This window comes from Ranitomeya imitator, chromosome 2, assembly GCF_032444005.1.
Source record: "Ranitomeya imitator isolate aRanImi1 chromosome 2, aRanImi1.pri, whole genome shotgun sequence".
NCBI lineage: Eukaryota > Metazoa > Chordata > Amphibia > Anura > Dendrobatidae > Ranitomeya > Ranitomeya imitator.
Window position 1 is genome coordinate 316669168 of NC_091283.1, and position 25612 is coordinate 316694779.

The following is a 25612-nucleotide window of genomic DNA, read 5'->3' on the forward strand; positions in this document are numbered from 1 at the left end:
AGGTGGGTCCAATGATTTGACACATACCCCCTTGTGAGGCAGTTAGGTAATCCAATACCAGGGTATGTTGGTTGACGACTATTATAAGCTGATTCTGTACAGCTACACTAGTGTTTAGTATATCTAATATATCCCAGATCTGATCATCTAGATAATCCGTGGCTCTAACTAATTTATCCCACATTTGTGTTAACATAGGATAAATAAAAATGGTACTAGCAATTTTGTTGGGAATTCCCATTTGTACTATATGCGGCCTCCCCGAGGGACGTGGTGAGTTATCTGCAGCTCTTTTATATAGTGTGTGCTTGGGTACGGCTTGCATATTCACTTGTTTATTTGAAATTATGAAAGTAGCTGGGGTTAGGCGTCCTAATGTACAAGTACCCTTTATACCTACGGGAAGCCATTTATATGCTCCTTCTCCGCATATCCAAAATGTACCTTCAGGCAGATCCCATAGAGCTGAGTGCTGCAATACCAATCTGTGAGCCAAATCCACAAAACTAGATACATTTTGAAGCATACACCAAGAGGGTTTTTGTCCCAAGGGGCTACAGTACCCGGCTGCGGGATTACCACATACATGCATTCCGTTGACATACTCATTGGATTCATTACAAACCAGGTTCCCCGGCTTACTTGTACAACTGTTATCATCACCTTGGGGGAACAACTCAGAATGTTCCCATTTTCTATTATGTATGTATCTTTCCAATACTACAGGTTTGAAAGCATCAGAGGGAGGGGCGGTTGTACTGAAACTGAGCTGTAGATTTTCTGTGGGGACCTGTCCTAAATTAGTTAATCCAGTCTTATTCCTAGGGACCCAGGCTCCACCCTTATAGGCCAAATATTGTAGATGTGTACTACTCCCTGAGAGATTACCCTGCCACCAAGGAAATTCTACCCATCCCACAATTGGTATGGCGATTGTAGTATTCCATAGCCTAGTATTACCAGTTTGGTTGTTGGCCAGGTTGTCTGAACAATTAGGCCAAGCGAATATTTCTTCTGCTGATATGGGAACTGCTAGAAAAGGTATACTTGTGGCTGATACCGGCGAATGGGTACAGATCCAACAATCTGTCAGGGTTTGTGTATTGTTTAACAAGTCGTGCACTAATTTTCTATGATGTTGTACGAATCTATTGTTCAAAGGGGCTAAAGAATTTAGTCTTTCCCATGCCTTCGTTGTGGTTAACATTATTAACATCAATATCATGAGTTTTATACTGCTTTTTTGCAATGGCTTGCATGTATCCATGATGCCTTTCCTTCAAGCTTGACTGATGTAGGTGTTGTCAACAGGACTTGGAAGGGTCCGTCAAATCTTGGTTCAAGAGCCTTTCTGGTGTGTCTTTTTATATAGACTTGATCACCTGGTTCCAACTTGTGACTTCCTTCAGTGTTGTCAGGATCTGGAAGGGAAGCAAAAACTTGTGCATGCACCTTAGTTAATTGTTTCTGAAGATTTTGCACATAGGAAGTCAGTGATTCAATATTTAACACAAGTTGCTGTGGAAAATAACATCCTAAATTGGCAGTCCTGCCAAACAAAATTTCATATGGAGACAGTTTAGTCTTACCCCTTGGGGTATTGCGTATTGAGTAAAGGGCCAGTGGAAGGCATTCTGTCCAAGGCTTTCCTGTTTCAGCCATGGCTTTCTGTATTTTTAATTTTAAAGTTCCATTCATGCGTTCTACCTTACCAGAACTTTGAGGATGATACGGAGTGTGTAACTGACTTTCAACACCCAACATTTTTAGTACATTTTGAAATATTTCTCCAGTGAAATGAGTACCCCTATCTGACTCGATCACTTCAGGGAGACCATAACGGGGCACCAGTTCGGTAACTAGCTTTACAGCAGTGTTTTTAGCTGAAGCCTTCCGAACTGGATAGGCCTCTGGCCACCCCGAGAACATGTCCACACACACCAACACATACTCATACCCATTACTCTTTGGCAGCTGGATAAAGTCTATCTGCAACCGTTGAAACGGGTAGAGAGGTCGGACGTGGTGCTTCATAGGGGTCTTTGCTGTCTGTCCGGGATTATGTGTCAGGCATATAGCGCATGCAGCACAATAGTCTCTTGCGTAGTTGCCAAAACCTGGAGCCAACCAGACTTGCTTTGCCAGTAGTGTCATTGCATTTGCAGACACATGCGTAGGGTGATGTAATCCACCAACTACTATCGGGTACCAGGCTCTAGGTAGACATATTAGTCCATTTTTCTTCCAAATTCCCTCTTGTTCTTCTGCCCCTTCCTTTTTCCACCTGTCCCTCTCCTCTTCTCCTGCATCTTCCTGTGCTTGTCTCAGTCTATCTTCAGTATTTTCTGTGAGGTTTACAGTATGGACCTGTTGTAAGGGTTTGACTGCTGCTGCTTTGGCTGCTTTATCAGCCCTATCATTTCCCCTAGATTCCCTAGTGTCGAGTCTCACATGTGCAGCTACCTTGATTACTGCTACTTCTTTTGTTTCTTGTGCAGCCTCTAAGATCTGTTTGATCAGAGAAGCATGTTTTACAGGTTGTCCTGACGCTGTCATGTAACCTCTAGCTCTCCAGATTACTTCAAAATCAAACACAATACCATGTGCATACCTAGAATCAGTGTATATATTAGCTGTCTGATTCTCAGCTATTTTTAGAGCTTCAATCAATGCTGTTAGTTCTGCTTCTTGTGCAGATTGTTTCGGTGGAAGCGGTTCTGCTTTGAGAGTTTCAGATTCTGACACAACTGCATACCCTGTATGGAAGTTACCTGTGTCATCTGCAAACCTACTACCATCTATAAACAGCTCTAAATCTGGATTTTTAAGTGGTGTTTCGGATACATTGGGTAAGCCTACCGTTTCTTGTAAAATGAGCTCTGTACAATCATGTGTATCTGTAGGGAAAAAATTTGCGTGTGGATCAGTGTCCTTATTCCCCCCTTTAGACTCGAGAGGTAGCAGTGTAGCTAAATTGAGAGTCTGAAGCCTTGCAAATGTGATAGTAGAGGGGAGCAGCAAAGAACACTGCAGCCGCAAATGTCTGGCCATGGAAATGTGTTTTGGTTGGACCTGGTTTAATATCCCATAAACATCATGTGTAGTTTGAACTGTGAGTGGATGCTCTAGGACAATTTCTGATGCTTTGTCCAACAATAGTGAGACAGCAACAACTACACGTACACAGGTTGGCGCTGCTCTAGCTACGGGATCTAACCTTGCTGAAAGATATGCAATTGGTCTTTGTTTCCCTGCATGCTTCTGGGTAAGAACTCCTGTAGCATGGGAATCAACTTCTGCAGCCATAAGCTGAAATGGTTTGGTGTAGTCTGGTAGCCCTAACGCTGGAGCTGAAACAAGGGCATCTTTTAATTGTTGGAACGAAATCTGACCTTCTTTTGTCAACAAATAAGGTTCACTTTTTACACAGTCATACAGTGGTTGCATTAGTTGACTGGCATGTATAATCCATTGTCTACAATGAGACACTATTCCTAAAAATGCTCGTAGCTGTTTATGATTTCTAGGCTCATTCATCTGTCTTATTGCTTCAGTTCTTTGAGGTGTAAGATGCTTTTTACCTTGAGAAATGCAATGACCTAGAAAGACCACTTTGGTCTGACAAACTTGTAGCTTTTGTCTATTCACTTTACACCCTTCTTTTTCTAGGAAACATAGTAAACTCACAGTGGACCTTTCTGCAGTTTCTAGATCTGGGCAGCAAAGTAGTAGGTCATCCACATACTGCAAAATTACTACCTGTGGTTCGGGTTCAAACCTCTGGAGGACTGTTTGTAGGGCATTTGAATAAAGAGTAGGGGAGTGTATCATTCCCTGTGGAAGGCGTGTCCACGCCAACTGTTTGCCCTTAAATGTAAATGCAAACAAATGCCAACTGTCTTGGTGTAAAGGAACCGAGAAAAATGCATTTGAAAGATCTATTACAGTAAACACTTGAGAACTGGCTGGTATCTGTGATAGTAACGTATGAGGATTGGGTACAACTGGGGTGATTGGATCTAGAACTTTGTTTATTTCTCTTAAATCATGTACCATACGATATTTGGGCATAGAACCTTTATCAAGAGTTCTCTTCTTGACTGGATACAGAGGAGTGTTAGCAGGTGATTGTATCTCTACCAAAACCCCTTTCTCTCTATATCCCTCTATCTGTTTTGTAATCGCTAGTTCCTGCTGGGCACTCACAGGGTATTGTCTGAGCTGTGGGAGAACAGTTCCTGGTTGCACAGATAGTTTTACAGGAGAGATATGCAATAATCCCACATCAGTGTCACCCTGTGCCCACAGTGTTTCTGGGACCGTTGAGAGGTCTAGATCTGTGGTGTACTCTTTTTCTTCAGTATAATCCTCAAAAGCCTGAATTCTGACATATTGTTCTAATGTTTCTGCATCATCAGGGATAGTCAGCATGACTGTGCCATCTTCCCTAAAATTGATGTTAGCTTCTAATTTCTTCAAGACATCAGTTCCCAACAAACATGTTGGGGCACCTCTGGCATACAAAAATCTGGATGCAAAACATTTAGGTCCTAAGGAGACCTCTAGGGGCACAGTGTATGGTAGTGTTTGAATTACCCCATCATAACCTTCAGCAAAAGTTGTTTGTTGTGAAATATCTTCCGGGTTTGGAAGAAAATCTTGATTCAAAATTGAGGAAGTTGCACCTGTATCTATCAAGAATGGAATCTCTCTCCCCCCTACATTCACCTGTATTATAGGTCTTCTAGCTGGTAGGGAAGTTTGTAACACATTGAGTCAATCTGAGTCTGGTATGGGACCATCCACTATGGATGTCTGTTGGATGTCTGAGGGCTTATTCTTTGGTACAAATTTTCCTGATTTTATGTCTGCCTGCTTCTTTCTACATTCTCTCTGGAAATGTCCTGGTTTCTTGCAGTAATGACAGGGAAAATTATGTCTTGCCCTTCCACCTGTTGTGTTTGCTTGCGCTATTCTGACAGGCTTATGATTTTCTCTTAAATCCAACTCTATCCCTATGGCTTTTTGCCTGGCCAAGTGTGGGTCTTCCAAGGTTCTCCAATCAAGAGTTGCAGCCTTAAGTTTTTCCTTTACTTTTGGAGACAATCCATCTATAAAGGTTTTTGTAATTAACCTCATCATTCCTGGAGCGGTTAGATCTATTCCTTCATCTCTAAAATTATTCTCTACCCCTAGATAATATTCATCTACCGATTGTCCAGGTCTCTGAGCCACCACTCCCGTTGTTCCTCTCTGCCTCTGTTTCTGCCTCATGAAAACTATTAAATGGTCTACAAATTGTGTTCCTGATTCTATCGTTTGTAAGGCACCTTGTCCCGCTTGTCCCTCTTGTAGCTCCTGTCCCACCTGTGGCCTGTGTCCCTGTAGATGTGTTAGCAGTTCCTGGAAGAGACCAGGAGTCATTTTCACTCTACATAATTCCTCTCTATCTGCCCAGACTCCTGCATGAGTCTGCATAATTTGCTGTATATACTGTGCGAATCTAACTGGGTACTGGGTAGGATCTGGTGCATTATGTAGAAGAGACATTCCTTCAGCGGGGGACCAAGGGAAGTATTGTCGGGTTTGGTGATATCTAGTTGCCATTGCTCCATCTACACCAGTTTCTCTGAAGGGTTTCGGTACTATCCTAACAGGAGCTAACAATTGATGACCTCTGGGGGCCCCACAGGCAGAACATTCAGTTCTCCAGTCTGGATTCTGCTGGCCACAATTTTTGCACACCCATCCTTCCACCCCATTTAACCCAGGATATAAATTTGGTTTGGTTTGTCCTCCTTCAGAAGGTACAAATGGTTGAACATTCGGATCTAGGTAAGGAGGAGGAACTGAATGAGTCGTGGCACAACATTTTCCCGTACCCATACTCCATTTGGAAGTGTCTGGATCATACTTCCAATTCTCCTCTTTAGCTGTTTTTGAGACCTTTATCATACAGTGTATGATTTCTTCCCACCCATTGTCTTTGATAATTCCACCTCGTTCTTTATTCAGTCTTTCCCATTCAGTGCTAAACATAAGTGCTTCTGAAATTCCCAATTTTTCTCTTACCCTTCTGATCTGCCTTCTGACTGTCTTTCCACATCTTTCCTGTATGATATCTTTTGCTTCTACTTGTCCTAAGACGGATTTTGTCTGTTTATTTCCCATTTTTCTTTTCAATAATAGCTGTATCTACCCTAGGTGACGTTTGGACAACCACCTCTCTGGAGTGATGTCTCGTTGCCTTCTTTCCTAGGGAGCTAAGATATTGAAGGGCTGATCTGCTCCGTTCTTTCTAATGTGCAGAATAAACTTGATTCCTACAATGCACGCAAACAGGATCAGCAACACCAAACAGATCACCAAACTCTCCGTCTCTGTTATCATACTTGTCCCAGGCTCATGGACTCGTGTCCTGGGCTCATTCTATCAAACTCTTATCCAAAAATGAAGGAACAAGTTTCTCAAAGAGAGTCAAGCATGGGCGGAGGTCTCCCCGAAAGGACGCAACCACATGACCCAGTTAGGCTGACTTCACTAATAAGACTTGTCCTAACAATTTCGGCTTATTGTTCTACGTACTTTTATCCTTCTTTCATAACATGCCACAACCTTCACACTTGTTCACACACTGCCAGTGACAGGACTCATAAATCTATACAATATGGTAACCCGAGTTTTATAGGTATCTACTCACTACTAGACTAACCCAGCGTGACACGGCTCGTAGAGATCTTTCGGATAATACAGGGCAGATAAAAGAGAACTAATAATGTCTCTTACCTGGCCAGGTTTTTCAATTCATTTGCCGTCCATTATCCCAGATCTCCGTTGTCCGTATCCGTAGGTGAATCTCGAGTAGACACTCTCAACTATAGCAAATATAAAGGTAGTAGATCGGTAAATGGTATATGACCTTATCCAGGCAGTCTTGGTCCCCCAAGGAAAAGGCCGGGTTCATTGCGATAAACAGCAGCCCGTTCAACACATACGTGAACAGGCTGCTGACGCAAGTGCCGACATTCTCCATCACACTAGCAGTGACGGACCTGGAAACGCTGCAGCCCGCGTCTCAGGGTCCATCACTCAATGACGGCACATCCCTGGCACACGCCCATTGTGGGCGTGCGCTAGCGATGCGTCCGACATAGGAATTAATGGCGGCGTTAGACGGACTACGTTACACCGCGTTTATGACGCGGTGTAACGTAGTCCGTCTAACAGACGCCCATAACGAAGTGTGAACCCAGCATAAGGTCACAACAAAGTACTGCGGTGCGCAGGCGCCGGGCCTCTCTGACATTTCCCAGCGCACTGCAGTACTTTGCTCTGCCCTCAACAGGAGCCGCAGCGTGAAGACAAGAAGAGGACGTCATCATATGAAGATGGGAGACTCCTGACTCCTCCCCTCCTGTGACCTCATCACAGGTCCTGTGCGCACACAGCAGCCATATATGTGGAGTGCGGCTCTGTGGGTGGAGGTAGGTGCTGGAGGCTCCATTATTCTCTATGTGGAGGTCGGTGCTGGAGGCTCCATTATTCTCTATGTGGAGGTCGGTGCTGGAGGCTCCATTATTCTCTATGTGGAGGTCGGTGCTGGAGGCTCCATTATTCTCTATGTGGAGTGCGGCTCTGCAGGTGGAGGTCGGTGCTGGAGGCCCCATTATTCTCTATGTGGAGTGCGGCTCTGCGGGTGGAGGTCGGTGCTGGAGGCTCCATTATTCTCTATGTGGAGTGCGGCTCTGCGGGTGGAGGTCGGGGCTGGAGGCTCCATTATTCTCTATGTGGAGTGCGGCTCTGCGGGTGGAGGTTGGTGCTGGAGGCCCCATTATTCTCTATGTGGAGTGCGGCTCTGCGGGTGGAGGTCGGTGCTGGAGGCTCCATTATTCTCTATGTGGAGTGCGGCTCTGCGGGTGGAGGTTGGTGCTGGAGGCCCCATTATTCTCTATGTGGAGTGCGGCTCTGCGGGTGGAGGTTGGTGCTGGAGGCTCCATTATTCTCTATGTGGAGTGCGGCTCTGCGGGTGGAGGTCGGTGCTGGAGACTCCATTATTCTCTATGTGGAGTGCGACTCTGTGGGTGGAGGTCGGTGCTGGAGGCTCCATTATTCTCTATGTGGAGTGCGGCTCTGCGGGTTGAGGTCGGTGCTGGAGGCCCCATTATTCTCTATGTGGAGTGCGACTCTGTGGGTGGAGGTCGGTGCTGGAGGCTCCATTATTCTCTATGTGGAGTGCGACTCTGCGGGTGGAGGTCGGTGCTGGAGGCCCCATTATTCTCTATGTGGAGTGCGGCTCTGCGGGTTGAGGTCGGTGCTGGAGGCCCCATTATTCTCTATGTGGAGTGCGACTCTGTGGGTGGAGGTCGGTGCTGGAGGCCCCATTATTCTCTATGTGGAGTGCGACTCTGCGGGTGGAGGTCGGTGCTGGAGGCTCCATTATTCTCTATGTGGAGTGCTGCTCTGCGGCTGGAGGTTGGTGCTGGAGACTGCGTCGGATGTGTCGTGTTTTGGCGCACCGTCGGCACAAAAAAAGTTACGTGTACTGTTTTTTTGTGCGTTGAGTCCGCCATTTCCGACTGCGCATGTGCGGCCGGAACTCCGTCCCCTCCTCCCCGGACCTTACAATGGGGCAGCAGATGCGTTGTAAAACTGCATCCGCTGCCCCCGCTGTTCATTATTTTCGCAGTTTGCTTCGGTACGTCGGGCCGACGCATGGCGATGGCCCCATACCGACGCTAGTGTGAAAGTATCCTTAGTAGGGTCCAAATCCGTATATGGAGAAAGATAAACTTAGGCACTCAACTTAAATGAGGTTTTTTGTGATTTTTATTGTAGTCATCAAAATAAATGTTTCGGCCTCAATGCCTGGCCTTCTTCAGTAACAATTTCCATAAGGAAGATATAGAGGCGTCCCTTGGACGTGGTGTGAAATGTACGGCACTAGTGCAGTGTAAACTGCTCGAGGTAATTAAGTCCTGGTAAAAATGTCCACAGCAAGATATCAAGAGACTACTGTCGGCTTGTACTAGTGCGACGCGGTATCCACTCTCCAGGGGAGCAAAGAAGCTGCGTAGAGCCAGGGAGAGCCCCGGCCGGTGGCGTCCGTCTGTACGAGCAGGGGAAGAGTGGCCGGTGGGAAAGCCTGGCGTGTGACATCATAGGAACTACGGAGCTGTGCTGAGACCAAGAGGGTATCCGATGCATTTTGAAGGAGCGGCGTCCTTCTTCATCAGGGTTACCGCTCGTATCCAGGGACGCCACTGGCCGGGGCTCTCCCTGGCTCTACGCAGCTTCTTTGCATTCCTGCTGTGCCGCAGCAGCCACTAGTCCGCCTTCCTGCCATCTGAACACCAGGACCGCCACCACGGATCTTTTCAGGCAGCAACATTTAAAGCAGCACCACATCCACAACGCCTTTGGATCCTGGTGAGTCCCAAACCGGCCTTACTGGTGTATGTGGTGTACACGATTTACATGTGTGCATATATACGCCACACACCCATACCCTGTAGTGTGCATAGCACCTTAGTCCAGTCATATTTAGGTTAATATCCTGTGGGTTGGCAATACCTGCCCGAGGCACAGGATCCACTAGGCGCACATAGTGGAAGCCTGAACGCACGACTATTTTCATACAGTCATCCACCCCTAAACTGCCAGGGTTTTTGTTGCAGCCGCACCTGTTCTGTCCCTGCGGTGTACATCTATGTTCTGGGGTCCAAAAGAGTTCATTTAAAAACAAATGTTTAGCGTGTTAAAAATAATAAAATGTGTCTTCTGCTTTTTTATGTTTTTTTTTTTTTCTTCTTCCAAGAATTGTTGGTGTCTATTTTCTTTTTTAAACATTTTAATATTTGGTTTTTTTCTGGTGTCTTTCTTGTAATGTAGGAAAGCCTAAGGCCAGAAATAAACCCCATAAAACACTGTATATGGAGACTTTGGTGTCAAGTACCATATTTTTCCCTTCCCCCATGACGGCACATTTGAGAGAGGGGATCCGCCCAGTCAGGACAGGAAACCCTACTGAAAATAAAAGGGCGGTACCTCTCGGTCGCTTCAGTTGGGTTTCCTGTCCTGACAGGGACCCTCTTACTGAACACGGCGGTTCACTTACCCAGGTCCCGTCCCGGCGTGGAAGAATCAGGCAGCGCCTGTGCGTCGGGTTCGGGAGTCTGGAAGCGCCGTCCGCAGGTTCCCCGGGTCTCTGCGTCCGAGCGGGCGTCGAGCAGCGTGGTCAGAGGGCTGGGTTCCCTTCCATGGCTGCCACGCCGCCCTCCCCTCTCTGCCGGCGTCCAGGTACGGTGGCCGCTTCCGGGTCGCTCGTCTGACGTCACGCGCAAGGCACGCTGGGAATGGGCGTGCCCGCGTGACGTCGGGGGCGGGCGCCGGATCCAAGATGGCGGCGCCCATGATGAGAACTCCGGGCGGTGAAAGGGAACTCCGGCGGCACGGCAGAGAGTGGGAGGGGGTTAATTTGGGCACCGAAGGAGGCGGGGAGTGCAGTGGTCCCCCCATAAAAGGGGGTTAGACCACAGAAGACGCGCTCATGTCCAAAAACTTCACCATGGAAGTAGGACAACAGGAGCAGCAGCAGCAGCAGCCGCCTTCACAGCAGCAGCAGCAGCAAATGGAGCTCTCATCAGATGCCTTGCCGAGCCACGAGCATACCAGGAGCAGCCGCTCAAGTGGTAGGAACAGCAGTCGTCCTGTCCGGCAAGATTCGTCGGCGTCCAGGAGGGACGCTTCACGTGCATCTGTCCAGCCTCCAAAATCGGTACCCTTGATTGTCGGTAGTGGTGAGTGATCTACGTGAATGTCACCCTTATGGTAACAGGGTCCATTTTTGTCTGTTTTGATCACTAGGGGTCCAGGAAAGCTGGTGGTAAAACAAAGAACCAAGAGTGTGCCCTTTGTAAAAACCCGCTTGCAGTTCAGTGGCAGAAGGATCTCTGTGCTGACTGCATTAGTAAAACCATACAAGAAGAGACCCCTAATTTTGCCACTAGCCTAAAAGCCATAATACAGGCTGAAATAAAAGACTCCTTGAAATTGGCCCTTAGCGAACCAAGAAGGAGAAGCCGTAAGGCGTCCACAGAGTCAGATGCCTCTCAGAGACAGGGGAGTCATAAAACATCCCGGTCTCCCTCTACCTCCTCGGCCTCTGTCCAGTCTTCAGATTCCTCCTCGGACAGTGATTCAGGAGGTCGTCCATGTTTCCCAACTGAGGACGTAGATAAATTGGTTAAAGCAGTTAGATCTGCAATGGGGCTTAAAGAGGAGAAGACACCTAGTTCTCTAGAAGATGTCATGTTTGGTGGCCTAGAAGAGAAAAGGAAACGCACGTTTCCGGTTAATGCAAAAATAAAAGCATTAATTGACAAAGAGTGGAAAAAGCCCGAAAAAATGGGTTCCTTGCCCTCTTCATCCAAAAGGAGATATCCTTTTGAGGATAAAGACTCTGAGTCCTGGGAGAAAATCCCTAAGATTGACGGGGCAGTAGCCAAATGTTTAAAAAGATCATCCCTTCCGTTAGACGACTCTGGTGTTCTCAAAGACCCGCTTGATAAAAAAGCAGATAGTTTCCTGAGACACATCTGGGAAGCCTCAGCGGGGGGCCTTAAGCCGGCAATTGCTGGAACATGTACGGCCCGTGCCCTAATGGTCTGGCTACAACAGATAGAAGATCAGCTGAAAAACAAAGTACCCAGAACTGACATCCTTGCAAATATTTCTTTACTACAAGGAGCAGCAGCTTTTTTGGCAGACTCTTCTGCGGATTCCGCAAGACTAACAGCAAGAGCCGCGGGTTTGTCCAACGCGGCAAGAAGAGCCCTTTGGCTCAAAGGTTGCCCGGGGGATTTGCCATCTAAACACAAACTGTGTTCTATTCCATGTGACGGCCAACTTCTCTTCGGGAAAAAACTTGAAGACATCCTGGAACATGCAGGAGATAAAAAGAAAGGTTTTCCCAACATCCCTAAAGATCCTAAAAAACCTTTTTTTCGGAGGAGAAGATATAATAGAGGTCGCCCCCCAGGGGAGAGAAAAAATTGGGACTTTAGAGATAAAAGAGGATCGGGCTATATGTTTAAAGGGCCCTCCACATCGGCAAAAAAATCCCCCCCAATGACATTACGCCAGAAGTGGGAGGAAGACTCTCCCTCTTCTTTCCGGCCTGGATAAATATCTCCCCCAGTATCTGGGTCACGAACATAATCAAAGACGGCCTAAAAATAAAATTCGTCTGTTCTCCCAGACGAAACTTCATAATAACTCCTCGACGGAAGTCTCAGCAGGAACAATCTGCCCTAGAAACCGAGATCTTGGGACTTGTCCACAAAAAGGTTCTTCAGGAAGTCCCGGTTCAGGAGGAGGGAGACGGGTTTTACTCCCCCCTCTTCTTGATCCAAAAACCGGATGGTTCTTGGAGAACTATTATAAATCTAAGGAAGCTCAACCAATCCATAGAGAACTACACTTTCAAGATGGAGTCTATAAACACGACCATAAAACTTCTCTTCCAACACTGCTTCATGGCAGTAATAGACTTAAAGGATGCTTACTACCATATACCAATACATCAGGAATATCGGAAATACTTGAGAGTAGCTCTCTATATTCAGAATCAGGTAAAGCATTATCAATATACAGCTCTTCCATTCGGCCTGTCTACAGCCCCCAGAGTTTTCACCAAAGTGATGGTGGAAGTAATGTCATACCTCCGGTCCCGGGATGTAGTAATTGTCCCATATCTGGACGATTTCCTGGTAATAGGGAGGTCAGAGTCCCACTGCACTCATCAAGTTTCAGTGGTAACATCAACTCTAATGGAGCTGGGTTGGATAATAAACATCCCCAAATCCAGACTACTGCCAGTAAAAATACAGTCCTTCCTGGGGTTAATACTGGACTCCGAGCGTCAGCTCTGCCTCCTTCCACAAAACAAAGTGGACAAGATAATAAACCTGGCCAGTACAGCAATACGTCAACCCGCAATGACTCTCAGAAAGGCGATGTCCCTTCTAGGCTCGTAAACATCGTGTATACCGGCAGTAGAATGGGCACAATTCCACCTAAGACAACTACAGTGGGAAGTTCTCTCAGCTCAAAGACTGTTAAGAGGGCATTTAGAAGGAAATCTATGTCTCTCCCTGAGCGTAAGGGATTCCCTAGCTTGGTGGACTGTAGAACACCACCTGACAATGGGGGTCCGGTGGAAAAATCCGGTCAAAGACATCATCACGACCGACGCAAGCGGTACAGGTTGGGGAGCTCATCTGAGATCTCACTCTGTACAAGGTACCTGGTCCATTCGAGAAAAAAACTATGGATCAAACGAAAAAGAGCTATGGGCAGTGGCGAAAGCCCTAAGACATTTTCTCCCTTTACTCCAGGGTCGCCATACTCGAATCCTAACAGACAATCGAGCAGTGGTGGCATATGTCAATCATCAGGGGGGGACGAGGTCCAAAGGCCTCATGAATGCGTCAAAACTCCTCTTCCAACTGGCAGAACAACACCTGTTATCTCTGTCGGCACTACACATCAGGGGCATAGAAAACACTCAAGCAGACTTCCTGAGTCGCAGAGGCTTAAGACAGGGGGAATGGTCTTTAAACCCCCAGATATTTCAACAAATAGTCCAAGCCTGGGGCTCACCAGAAATAGACTTGTTTGCCAACTCACACAACAAAAAAGTCAGAAAGTTCTGCTCCTTAAATCCAAAAGAACATCCCTTCGCAGTAGATGCCCTACTAATACCTTGGAAGTTTTCTCTGGCCTACGCATTGCCCCCGATAGTGATGATCCCAGCTGTGATCCGGAAGATCAGAGAGGATCAGGCGAAAATTATCCTCATAGCTCCATTTTGGCCAAGGAGACCATGGTTCTCCCTTCTAAGGCAGATGTCGGTAACAGATCCATGGATTTTGCCAGAAATTCCGGACCTACTAACCCAGGGCCCAGTAACCCACTCTCAGGTGAAGGGCTTCCATCTGGCAGCCTGGAATTTGAGAGGGCGTTACTAAGTCGCCATGGATTCTCACCAGGATTAATCTCCACCTTGTTGAAAAGCAGAAAACCCATAACTTCTAGAATCTATGGTAGGACATGGAAAAAATTTCTTGACTTCCTGGGTGAACCATTGGGGGAGGTGGCTCCAGTGGGTCCTATCCTAGAATTTCTGCAAGCAGGATTACATCTTGGGTTAGCAACCAGCACCCTTAAAGTTCAGGTTTCAGCCTTGGGGGCCCTGCATAACTGTAATCTTGCCTCAAATAGATGGGTTTCACGATTTATAAAATCTTGCAGTAGATCTCGGCCGGTCGTTATCCCAAAAATCCCTCCTTGGGATCTAAATTTGGTCTTAGAAGCTCTAACTAAACACCCTTTTGAACCCTTACAGGAGTTATCACCTAAGTTACTTACCCTTAAAACAGTTCTCCTAGTAGCCTTAACATCGACACGTAGGGTAAGTGATTTACAAGCCCTGTCAATATCCCCTCCTTATACTCAGGTTTTTGATGACAGGATCGTTCTAAGACCAGACCCGGCTTATCTCCCCAAGGTGGTTCAAAAGTTCCATAGGAGTCAAGAGATTACCTTACCATCTTTCTGTAGTAATCCTAGAAATCCAGGGGAACAAAAGTTCCACATGCTAGATGTGAGAAGATCTATGTTACAATACATATCTATGACTAGTCAGTGGAGGAAAGACCAAACCCTATTCATAGCCTTTCAGGGTAGCAAAAGAGGGTGTGGGGTAGCTAAAAGTACTATTGCTAGATGGATTAGGGAGGCCATTAGTTTATCTTACTCTGCGGTTGGCACTCCGGTTCCTGAAGGCATCAAGGCTCACTCTACCAGAGCCGTGGCTACCTCCTGGGCGGAAAAGGCTGAGGTATCAATTGATCAAATTTGCAAGGCTGCTACCTGGTCCTCACCCTCAACTTTTTTCAAGCACTACCGGCTAGACCTTTCCTCCTCTGCTGACCTAACCTTTGGTAGAAGGGTACTCCAAGCGGTGGTCCCTCCCTAAGGTTTCATTCTACAAAAGTCTCTCAGGTGTGCCGTCATGGGGGAAGGGAAAACACCAAGGTTACTTACTGGTAGCCGGTCTTTCCGGAACCCATGACGGCACCCGTATATTCCCCCCTTTTATCACCTTTTCGGTGTGCACTATTGTTTTGGGTGCTTTTTTAGTTAATATGATGTGGTGTTGGATTGCCATGTGTACTAACCAGGGGGGCCTCTCATGCTCTGAAAACCAACTGAAGCGACCGACAGGTACCGCCCTTTTATTTTCAGTAGGGTTTCCTGTCCTGACTGGGCGGATCCCCTCTCTCAGGTGTGCCGTCATGGGTTCCGGAAAAACCGGCTACCAGTAAGTAACCTTGGTGGTTTTTGGACAATAAGATGCACTTTTTCCCTCCAAAATTTTAGAGAAAAGGGTGCGTCTTCTAGTCCAGATGTACCTTATAGTGGCTATGGGCCCGGGGGAAGTGGCAGAGACGGAGGAACAGGTTACAGGAGGCAGTAGCCAGCAGCTGCGGCTAACACGTCTGCCCACTGTTAAACAACATGAATATTCACTGCTCCCCACGCCCATAGTCCCTCTCACCCATAGTCCCTCTCACTGGGCCTGTGGAGCAGTGAATATTCATTCTCTTTAATAGGGGGAACACATGATCGCCCAACCACTATTAAAGAAAATGAATATTCACTGCTCATATGGGCGTGGGGAGCAGTGAATATTCTGGCATCTGACCTCGGCGTGTGGAGGCTACTTACATTTTGTGCTGCTTACACTCTGAAATCAGCTGATGGAATCAAACATGGCACTGAGCAGAGGGAAGGTGAGTAAAATCGTTTATTTTTTTATGTGAGCAGCGTGATGGGGCCATGTTTACCAGAATTGGGTGGCATCTATACTATGATAATGATGGGAGCCATGTTTACTAAAATGGGGATAGTGGCCATGTGCTGTGTATGAGGTTGGGGATAGGGGCCATGCATACTAGGATGGGGATGGTGGCCATGTAAAGCAGGATGGGGTGCCATGTATACCAGAAAGGGGGGCCATGTATAGAGGGATTGGGGCCAGCCATATATACCAGGATGGTTAACCATGTAAACCAGGATGGGGGTGGGGGCCATATACACCAGGATAAGGGGCCATGTATACTCAATGGGGGGCACGTATACCTGGATTGGTGGCCATATATAACTGAATGAGGACATGCATACCATGATAGATGTTATATATACCTGAATGGAGCCAATTATATCAGGATTGGAACATATACATCTCTGGCAAAAATTAGGAGACCACTGCACAGTTTTCTAAAAAATCACCATCTCTACATTTCTGACAGCCATTCCATTCAAGGGTCAGCTCAATTCCAACCAAAGTACACCTCACTCTACTTAATGTGATTCGGAGATTAGGTGATCACCTGAACCAAATTTTATTTAACGAGGGAAAGTATAAAAAAACACTGTTGTGGTCTTCACAATCCTCTTGCAATTCGTCATAGCTGGATGACCAAACAAGTGCTAGAAATAGTCCAAAATTAATTTGAATGAAAAAATAATTTTTAACCATGTCAAAGCAGTTGAAAAGAAAAGTCTTGAGTGAGGAAAAGAAGGGCTCAATTCTGGCTTTACTAGTAGACGGACTGTAGTCCATTACAACAAGGTCAAGCAGTAGACATTGGGGACAACAAAGCTACAGACCGGCAGAGGGCGAAAGCGACTCTCCACTGATCGGAATGACCGTCATCTTATTCGATTGTCACTCAGCAACCCCAGGATAACAACAAGTGACCTGCAAAAGGAATGACAAATTACAGCTGGGGTGAAGTGTATGGCAAGAACAGTTCATAACAGACTCCTAGAGGCAGGCCTCAAGTCATGTAAAGCTAGAAAAAAGCCTTTCATCAATGAGAAGCAAAGCAGAGCCAGGCTGAAGTTTGCCAAAGACCCTAAGGATTGGAGCATAGAGGACTGGAGTAAGGTAATCTTCTCTGATGCATCTAATTTTCAGCTTTGCCCAACACCTGGTCGTCTAATGGTTAGAAGGAGACCTGGAGAGGCGTACAAGCCACAGCGTCTTGCACCCACTGTGACATTTGGTGGCGGATCGGTAATGATCTGGGGATGCTTCAGCAAGGCTGGAATTGGGCGGGTTAATATTTGCGAAGGAAGTATGAGTCAAGCCGCATACAAGGTTATCCTTGAAAACAACTTGCTTCCTTCTGCTCAGGCAATGCTCCCTTACTCTGGGGACTGGTTTTTCTGGCAGGACAATGCCCCATGCCATACAGCTAGGTCAATCAATGTGTGGATGAATGAGCACCACATCAAGACTCTGTCATGGCTAGCCTAATCTCCAGACCTGAGCCCCATTGAAAACCATTGAAAACCTCTGGAATGTAATCAAGAGGAAGATGGATAGTCACAAGCCATTAAACAAAGAAGAACTGTATCTTCACTATCCTACAACCCAAAACAACTGTTCAGCACATTTAACTCTCTCCTCCGCCCACCACTGCCACCTCCAACTCCCTTCATCTCTTCCGAGGACTTTGCTACCTACTTCAAAAACAAGATCGACGAAACAAGGCAAACCTTTACTTGTCCACCACCCCAACCACTCCATATACCAGACCTCTGCCCTTCCCTAATAACCTCCCTCTCCAACATCACTGAAGGAGAGCTTACTCGCCTCTTTTCAAAATCACACCTCACAACCTGTGCACTTGACCCCATCCCTTCCCACCTGCTCCCCAACCTCACGAACACGCTCATTCCAGCTCTAACCCATCTCTTCAAACTATTGCTCTCTTCCGGTATCTTTCCCTCTGCCTTCAAACATGCCACCATCACACCCATCCTCAAAAAAACTAACCTTGACCCAACTGCTATGCCCAACAATCGCCCCATATCACTGCTCCCGTTTGCTTCAAAACTCCTTGAGCAGCATGTCCATGCTCCACTTTCCTCCCACCTCTCATCTAACTCTCTTCTTGACAACCTCCAATCTGGCTTCAGCCCCCACCACTCCACCGAAACTGCCCTGACACAAATTACTAATGACTTACTCACAGCCAAAGCTAACAGACAGTTCCCATCCTCCTCCTTCTTGACCTGTCCTCTGCTTTCGACACAGTCGATCACTGCCTACTGCTACAGATTCTCTCTTCCCTTGGCATTAAAGACTTTGCCCTATCCTGGATTGCCTCATACCTATCCAACCACACATTTAGCATTTCCAACTCCCACACTACCTCCTCATCCCACCCTCTCTCTGTTGGAGTCCCTCAAGGCTCTGTCCTAGGGCCCCTAATTTTTTCCATCTATACCCTTGGCCTAGGACAACTCATAAAGTCACATGGCTTCCAGTACCACCTGTATGCGGACGACACTCAGATCTACCTCTCTGGCCCAGATGTCGCCTCTCTGCTGTCCAGAATCCCAAAATGTCTGTCAGCCATATCCTCCTTCTTCACCTCTCGCTTCCTTAAACTCAATGTAGACAAAACCGAATTCATCATCTTTCCCCCACCTCACATATCCCCCCTACCTGATCTATCTATTATGTTAAATGGCATCACGCTCTCACCCGCATCTGAAATCCGCTGCTTCGGGGTAACTCTCGACTCTGCCCTGTCCTTCAAACCTCACGTCCAAGCTCTTGCCACCTCCTGTCACCTCCAACTCAAAAATATTGCTAGGGGGGGGCGTGGCCAGCAGCCTGAGGAGCAAGACGTGTCCCTCAAGAGCTCCTCTGCTGGGTTCCAATAATCCAACTAAATCGTGGACACAAACGACCCATCCTCTAATCTAAGGGTCGCTGATTGACAGTTTATCACCCAGGGGGCTCTCCCTGTCAGTTTGGAGTGCGGACCCCCGTGCTGGACCGAAGTGATTAGCGGAGTTTCTCAGGTGGTCTGGGGGCCTACTGGGAGATAACTCCCCCCGTCGGCTGGTTGTCGGATCGGGAGTCCGGATCGTGGAGAACTAGGGAGGCGACTCACCCACATATTGCTGAGGCGTGGGAGACTGTGCGGGCCGAGCGGCGGTGTCTGGGGAGTTGTTTCATCCTGTGCCCCAGCGGCCGTGAGAGGTAAGCGGGGTGAAGAGGCGCCATTTTGGATCAGCTGCGCTGTGAAAGGAGCCGCTGAGAGGAGACGCCGCTTCGGAGAGATATCCCCGCTCTCGTCGCCCAGGGATTGGTGGTGCTGGCGCCTTAAGTCTGCGGTGTGTGCCCCGGTGCCTGGCCTCCGCGGCTGTCCGTACCGCTGTTCCACGTGGTCTTCTCCTTCACTTACCTTGGCGCTCCTACATCGGTGGCTCCGGAGCGCTGGACAGCACTTGGACGTCGGAGGCGAAGGTTGGTGACTTACCGGCTGAGGTGTGCACGGCCTTCTTTGTTCCGGCTCTGGGCCCTGGTGGGGAGCGACCTGCGGGGACGCGAGGGTCTCTTCTTCCTCCCGGCCTTTTCTTTTCCCGCCATACGCCGCCATCTTGGGACCTCTTTCTGTGACAGCAGCTGCTTGTGATCCTGGGGCGGAGGAGGCTGTCCGGCCTGGTTGGGGTGCTTACAACCTGCTGCTCGGGCCGAGATTGCTTCCCCTCTGCGGCTTGCTCACATGCTTCATTCCCTGCTGTCCTATACCCCCAAGATCCGCTTAATCCTCACAAAACAACAATTTGCTGGGGTCTGTGTTGTGGAGATAGACTGACATTGTGCCCTGGATCTGGCTGCACTGCTAAATAAGCTACACTCTTGCAACATAATTAGGAGACCTGATTGGTCCTATTAGTATTTCAGGTTCCATCTCTTATTATATTTCTTGGATTTTTCAGTGATTGTTGAAATATTGGACCTAACATAAAGACACTGGCATAATTATTAAAGGTCTCTGCTGCCATCTTGTGGCAAAATTTGGAATAACACCCTACCCCTAAATTTTTTTTTTTATTTTATTTTTTTTTTATTATTTCATCACTTTTGGATTTTGGGACCCGGCACACGGGGCTTGGTTTACGGCCCTCCTGAATATCGGGAACTCGGCCCGGGGTGGGCTTGCTGATGGAGTGCTAGGCTCTATGGGGTGACCGCCTCACCCCCCATACCCCACCACTATTCTAGACACATAGTGTTTGCCATAGACATCTATGGGAAAAACCAGAAAGATCCCTGTACAAAATTTAAAGTCGGTTGGAGAAACTGTCTCTGAAGACATGAAACGTTATCTAAATTCAACTCCTCAGACCAGAAATACAAGGTCTGCAATGACATCCACTACTAAGCGTGATAACTCCCCGTCCGGGGATTCAGTGGGCGCACGTAGCTCATCAGCTGATGGCTTCGATGAGGACATCGCAGATTCGGAAGAAATGAACATCGCAGAATTAAGCAGGTACATTAAAGCTCTACCCACCAAAAAAGATCTTGAGGGATTCGCCTGTAGGCTCGAAAATACATATAAGCAAGAAATCCACAACTTGCAGAAAGAATTTACCACACGAATAGAGGACGTGGAAAAAACACAAGAGAATATCTTTCGAGAACTGCAGGCCCATAGGGATCTCTTAATAGACCATACCCTAAAATTAGAGGATATCTCATCTGGAATGGAGGACCTCGAAAACCGCAATAGACGAAATAACATCCGTATACGAGGCCTCCCAGAGTCTATTGGGTTTTCTGATCTAGACCGCACAGTACAAAATATCTTCTTAGACTTGCTGGATGACAAGGATGGCGGCTCTATTGAGTTTGATAGGATCCATCGCGCTCTGGGTCCCAAACCTACTTCCGATTCTCGTCCACGCGATGTTATATGCAGAATCCATTACTATAGAATCAAAGAAGCCATAATGGGGGCCGCTAGGAAAAAAGAAGTTATTAGATTTGAGGACCAACCAATTTTGATTCTTTCTGACCTTTCTAGACGTACTTTATTACTGCGTAGAGCTCTGAAACCAATACTGGCCGAACTCAAAAAGAGAGACATTTCATATAGATGGGGGTTCCCGTTCCAATTAACGGCCTCTAAGGGAGGCAAGTCGGCTACTTTTCGAAGACTCTGTGATTTAACTACTTTCTTGGGCACCTTTGAACTTCCGATGGTAAACCTTCCGGAGTGGCCCGTGAGCCCAACACTCCCTGAAGCCCCTCCAAAATGGCTAAAGGTTCAACAAACCAAAAAGCGGGACAACAAGCGGGTTTCACCTGATCCGCCTTGAGAACTTAGCATTCTGGCTTGGTTGTCCAGAAAGGCGAGCTCGGTCTACTGTTGGAGTGGGTTTCGTCTGAAAGCTTTTATAGTCTGGTTTCTCTCTTATGTATTTCGTTATTTTAGTTATGATAGTCTGGCATTATTTACTTAGTTTTATTATGTTAGCACTTTACTCTCATGTTCTCAGTGTTCTAGGTGCAGATGTCACGGACCACGAGAAGTTATAGACATGATGCAGGAACTCTCCCTCCAAACCCTTTCCTCCCCCTTCTCCTAGGCCTTCCTTTCCCTTCCCTCCTTCCACCTTTCCTCCCTTCCCCCACCACCCTCCCTTCCCATCTCTCCCACCCTTTCTTTCTATTCTTCCCTTCTCCCTCTTACCTATATGGAGGACTCGCCTGCACAAATAGGCCTGTACTTACAAGTTCCATGATTCTCATATAGCCTTGACTTCACACTTAGGTTCTTACACTGACAAATACCTTGTTACTTTATATAACACATATAACTTGTTGTATTGACATGTGTCCAATTGATGTTTCTTATGCTTTTTTCGGGTGGGGGGGGGGGGGGTCATGGTTCTTCCATGGGCTTCCCTCCCTTTGACTGGGTTCTCAGGTAGCATACTACCAAAACTTGTCTTATCGTAGCTAGAACTACAAAGTTTTGGCTTTAGAGCAAATTTAGATATGCTCTGTTCTCTTTCTGTTTCTTTTTTTTTTCTCTCTCCTTTTTTCTTTTTCTTCTCATTCTTTCCCTTTCTTCCCTTTTCTGAATATTCTCTTTCCATGCGGGTACTCCTTCCGGGCGGATCTACAAAAATATGTTGCTCAGTGATGCACTCAGATTATGGGTAAATTAAAGTTTTGCTCCTTTAATGTAAAGGGGCTGAACATTCCGGAAAAAAGGAGACAGGTTCTGTACTCGAGTCATAGACAGCGAGTTTCGGTCCTGATGCTCCAGGAGACACATTTTAAAACTGGGGCCATCCCTCCCTGTGTTTCAAAATATTATCCCAAATGGTACCACAGTTCCAATCCGCATGCCAAATCTAATATATCTAAAGCTCGATAGCTTTTCATAAAAACTTTGTTCCTGAAGTGCTGAGTACCTCTATAGACCCAGATGGTAGATATGTGTTTTTAAAAATTTCCTGCGATGCACGTCAATTGGTCTTGGCTAACGTCTATTTCCCGAATCAAGGTCAACAGAATTTCAGTGCGGAGTGTGGGAGGCGCCTTGGGGAGTTTGCTGGCTCCTCTCCTGTGATACTGGGGGGCGATTTCAACATTCCTATGAACCCGGTGGTAGACGTCTCTTCGGGTAAGACTTCATACTCTTTCTTCTATTGCTCGGATTAAGAAACAAATGCGGGACATGAGACTAGTGGACATATGGAGGGTGCTCCACCCGGGTACAAGGGACTACAGCTTTTTTTCACAAGTACATAACACCTACAGCAGAATCGATTACTTTTTTATCTCACACAACCTGCTGGATCTCCCAGTGGAAGCAGAGGTGGGTTCGATTCTGTGGTCGGACCATGCCCCGATATTTCTCTCAGTTATGTTTCACTCTTACACGAAACCGGGCTACTCGTGGCGTTTAAATGAGAACTTGCTCCGGGATATCCTATGCAAAGCTGACGTGGAAAAAACGATATCTAATTTTGTAGCAGATCACGGGGGGGACACCACGTCCTCTCCCATGAAATGGGAGGCCCTAAAAAGTGTGATACGAGGAGTACTCATCTCACATGGTGCGCGTTTGAAGAGGGAGAGGGTTGCAGAAATAATTAAACTCTCAGACCAAATTCATAAATTAGAAATGCAACACAAGAGAGATCTTAGGGATGTTACGTTCGCACACTTGTCCACAGCCAGGCAAAAGTTGCTTGCCTTGCTAGACCAAAAATCACGTTATCTCAGGGAAAGGCTCAGAAATCGCTTTTACCAATACGGTAACAAAAGCGGCAAGATTTTAGCTAGATTTATAAACCCGCGTGGCCCAAATACATTTATTCCCTTTATTAAGAATGGGAAAGGGGAAAAGCTACACAATACCAGGGACATCACCTCGAGCTTCAGCGATTATTATAAAGATCTATACAACATAGATGGCCACTACAAAGATATGTCCATATCCTCACTCCATAACAAAATTAATACGTACCTACATCAAAACAATATACCCCTTATACCAGAGGATGAGATTCTGGGTCTAGAGAGGGAGTTTACATTGGAGGAGGTCTTGGAAACCATCAAAGAACTGAAGCAGGGGAAAAGTCCAGGTCCAGACGTGTATTCAGCTGGTTTCTATAAATCATTCTCCTCAATATTGAGCCCGATATTTCTTGAAGTGTGTAACTCGGTCTCTTCGGGTGGTTCTTTTCCGCCTCAGGCTCTAGCTGCGCATTTCACGGTCATACCAAAACCAGATAAAGATCCCTCGCTACGCAATAACTATCGTCCAATATCCCTTATAAATTTAGACATTAAAATCTATGCAAAGATGATTGCAAAAAGACTGAGCCCTCTCCTCCCAAATGTGATAAACCAAGACCAGGTTGGCTTTGTCCCGGGCAGGGAGGCGCGTGATAATACCATTAGGACCATCTCTTTAATAGACAGAGCGGGACGGGAGGGGGGTGATCCCATGTGTATCCTGTCGATCGATGCGGAGAAGGCCTTCGACAGGGTGCACTGGGAGTTTTTGTTCCAGGCTCTGAGGGGGATTGGTCTGGGAGAAAACATGTTACACAGAATCATGGCCTTGTATACCTCCCCTAACGCTCAGGTAAAAGTAAATGGCACCCTCTCGGACGCGTTCGAGATCCGGAATGGCATGAGGCAGGGGTGCCCGCTTTCCCCTCTCTTGTACATCCTATCAATGGAATATCTGGCCACCGCAATACGCAATAACTCCTCCATAAGAGGAGTTAAACTAAGTTCAGAAGAGCACAAGTTGGCGCTCTTTGCAGATGATATCCTCCTATATGTTACCTCCCCCATAACTAGCATACCCAATATTATATCAGAACTATCGAAATTCGGTCATTTAAGTAATTTCAAAATTAATTCCCATAAATCCATGGCCCTAAACATATCCCTACCACCATCTGAGGTGGACAGGTTACGAGCTTCTTTCTCATTTGGGTGGCGCTCCGATTCACTTCCATATTTGGGGATCAGAGTGACAGCCAAAACTTCTGGTTTGTATGACGCAAATTTTAAAACGGCGTTACAAAAAGCGGAGTTGGATCTAGAGAGGTGGCATAAACTTCAACTGTCATGGTTTGGTAGAGTCAACGTAATCAAAATGGACTTATTGCCTCGTCTTTTGTATTATTTCCAGACAATCCCGTTATATCTTCCTGCGTCCTTTTTCTCGCGACTTAAGAAAGCAGTTATCCGACTGGTCTGGTCTCATGCTAGATCAAGATTATCACATTTTGTTTTAAGCAGGTCCAAGAAGAGGGGGGGAGTTGGTTTACCAGACTTCCTAGTATACAGTCGAGCCTCAATAGGTACCTGCATTTTAGACTTATACCACAGTAGTAACAGTAAGAAATGGGTGGGTCTAGAAGGTGATCTTGTTGGAGGTGATCCTCAGACAATACTGTGGAACACGGGAAGGGGGAGGTCGGATCTGCCATTCATGACTAAGAACATGCTTCTACTCACACGACAGAGCAGCAGAGGCACTATAACCTCTACAGCCCCGGGTCCATTAACCCCAATTTATGACAATCCTCACTTCCCAGCTGGTCTTCGCAGAGAAACTTTTCTGAATAAAAATAGAGTCTCAAAACCCATTATATTCGACTTCATAAACCAGTCAGGTATCAAGTCCCTACACGAAATATACCAGGGGGGGGGATCCTCCTGAGGGCTCTTGGTTCTTCTACGAACAGCTAAAGAGTTTCATAGGCACATTATTTAAACTCAATAAGTCCATGGGGGTGTTAACCCCTTTCGAGAAAATTTGTCTTGCTGAGGTACCCCCGTCTCGGAAGGTTTCCTTGTTATATAATCTATTTCAAGAAAGCCAGACCCCAACTCATGACTTTCCAAAGTATTTTTCAAGATGGGAGAATGATTTGGGGATTTCATTGTGCCAAGAGGATAGGGACAAGATCTCGCTGTTCACCTTTAGGTCTTCATTGTCGGCTGTATCGCAGGAGAGGAGCTACAAGGTCCTGTCGAGGTGGTATAGATGCCCTTGCCGGGTTCACGCTATGTTTCCGGTGATCCCGGATATATGTTGGAGATGTACATCAGAAAAAGGGACTTATGTCCATGTCTGGTGGGACTGTCCACCTATAAAGAGGTTCTGGTTGCAAGTTTTTGATCTCCACAATAAAT

The 25612-nt window shown here is 46.8% G+C and overlaps 1 protein-coding gene across 1 annotated transcript in view; it reads left to right on the forward strand.

The window, feature by feature from the left end:
• Nucleotides 1-7433: 7433 nt before the first annotated feature.
• The window catches only part of LOC138663438 (oocyte zinc finger protein XlCOF6-like), a 41215-nt gene continuing 23036 nt past the window's right edge, over nucleotides 7434-25612 (forward strand). The window contains exon 1 of the mRNA XM_069749647.1: nucleotides 7434-7484. The gene's annotated coding sequence lies outside the window, so the exon portion shown is untranslated. The remainder of the gene's footprint in view (nucleotides 7485-25612) is intronic.